The sequence below is a fragment of the Grampus griseus genome, assembly GCF_964374135.1.
Source record: "Grampus griseus genome assembly, chromosome: 14".
In the NCBI taxonomy this organism is placed as follows: domain Eukaryota; kingdom Metazoa; phylum Chordata; class Mammalia; order Artiodactyla; family Delphinidae; genus Grampus; species Grampus griseus.
The window spans coordinates 32,238,778-32,241,043 of NC_139008.1; the positions used below are offsets into that span (position 1 = coordinate 32,238,778).

The 2,266-nt window shown below is 44.8% G+C and overlaps 1 pseudogene across 1 annotated transcript; it reads right to left on the reverse strand.

The window, feature by feature from the left end:
- Positions 1-1,217: 1,217 nt before the first annotated feature.
- On the reverse strand, positions 1,218-1,610 carry LOC309832971 (small nuclear ribonucleoprotein Sm D2-like; annotated as a pseudogene). Its single transcript has one exon. The product of its transcript is annotated as a small nuclear ribonucleoprotein Sm D2-like (transcript).
- Positions 1,611-2,266: the final 656 nt, after the last annotated feature.

The window sequence follows — 2,266 nt, forward strand, 5'->3', positions numbered from 1 at the left end:
GGTCATATTTTCTCATCAGAAAAATAAAGCTCTGTTGACTTCTCTCCATCTTGCTTAATGTGAACTGTGGATCTGATGGGACTTTGCAGGCAGACAGATTTACCATTCATCAGGTTCTTTTAGCCCTAGTTGGCCAAAAAGAGCTTTCTCTTTGCCTGGGAGCCAGAATGATCAAATAGCTTTCAAAATAAACAAATCAGAAATCAGACTATCTTTTCCATTGGTAACAAGTCCTGGCAGATAGAATGCTGAGATTTCAATTGCTTTCTTTCCAGGGATACTAGATCACCTACAAGACAAAGTATGAATCTTTTCTCTTCAGTGATTAGGACCCTGCCAACCTTAGCACATGTCTGCCCGTGTATTATGTGAGGTTACCCATGAGATGTAATTTAAGGTGCTTTCTTATGACCTACTTAAGGAACTGCCGTGGTTTCTAAAATTTCACCACTAAATACGCATCCCTTTTGGTCTTAAAGTTGTGTCATCTTTAAGAACCTTCTTGAAAATGTGTGTAACTCAACAAAGAAATTTTCTAGAAGCCACAATTCTCAAGCTGCACTCATTTCTCTTAACTCAGTCTATCCTCACAACAATCCCATTTTGCAAATGAGAAAACTGATGAAGTGAAGTGAAGTGGGTTGCACCTATGTATTAGCCCAGTCCATACCTGAACTTGGGTCTCTGCAGCTACAAAGACTTTTCTATTCTTCCACGTGGATTTGGAGAGAGGAACTCCTGGGAAGGGTGAGGCAGAAAATAAAGACTTATTGAGATTTTGAGATGAGAAAGAGCCTAGGAATAAAAGTCTGATAGATTTGGATTTTAGCCCTTACTAGCCCTATGACCTCAGTAAGGCCATTTAACTCTCAGAACTAAAATTCCTCCCTGTAGAGGGGAGTTTGGGGGAAAATGGATACATGTATAACGGAGTTGCTTTACTGTGCACCTGAAACTCTCACAACATTGTTAACCAGCCATACACCAATATAAAATAAAAAGTTAAAAAAAATAAAATTGCTCCCTGTAAGATAATGGTGACAATAATAATCAATTCATGGGATGGCTGGAGAGATTAAATGGTTTATTATGTGATGGTGTTGATTCCACTCTTAACCCATAGGAGGCGATCACTAAATATTTCTTTTTCTTTCTTTCTTTTTTTTTTTTAGAAAAAACACATGACTTTATTATTCCCAGCACAAAGGGCAGGTCTTCGCAGAATGAGGGGGCAAGTTCTGACGGCCGGCAGGAGGCTCCTACTTGCATGCGATGAGTGGGTTCCGCAGGACCACAATGACCGAGTCCCCACGCAGGCACATCTTTGAGATGTAGTGGTCCTTGTTGACTGGCTTGGACTTCTTCTTGCCCTTACCATTCTTGGGGACTTCGGTCCACAACTCTTTCACATTCTCCAGCACCATGTTGCAGTGCCTGTCGAAGGCCTTCACGGGGCCCAGGAGCTTCTTGTTGCGGCAGCTGAGCATTTGGGTGTTGTTCTTGACCCACTGGGTGAGCATGGAGAGTGGCTGCGTGTTAAACTTCTCCTCCTCCCGCTTTTACGGCTCCGCCCGGGTCATCTCACCCTTGGGCTTGTTGGGGAGGCTCATGCTGGCGGCAGTGGTGGCCGCGCTCTCAAGTCGCTACTGTCTCCTCCGCGTCGCTTCGTCCTCTTTTCACTTTTCACTGCCTGCTTCTCTGAATTCTAAAAGTACAAATTCTGAACTAGATCAATAATGTAGATTAGCCTCATGGCATCCCAGAAAGTGACTCCCAGCACTCAGATACTTTGTCAATGGATGGAATGCATGGCCTCTTTCTACCTGGAGCAAAGACAGAGCTGACACGCTGCTGTTGATTTCACCTTTCACTAACGCCAAGGAATCTGCCTGCCTTTGAACTGGTCATGGCTGAGAACCACGCGCCGCCTTTAGAAGAGGTCTGGCCTCCAAGAAAATCTCAGATATCACAGGGCCACAGCTGGCGTGATGCCTCTTACCTGGGCAGGGTGGAATGATTTATACCTGATCTGTCAGAGGTCACCAAGCAGCTCAAAGCTAAACTGAAAGATTAAGAATTGATCCAGATGTAATAACAACACTGACTAGACAGCCAGGCTTCCACTGGCAGCCCTTAAGGCACTAGGCAGGCGGCCTCAGCTCGCAGAGGGTGGGGCATGCTCTGGAGCGGTCCTGGGGTGCACACAGAATCAGAGGCTGAATTATGAATTCTTGTGTGATAAAGTTGTTTCTTTTGAGGCGAAGGA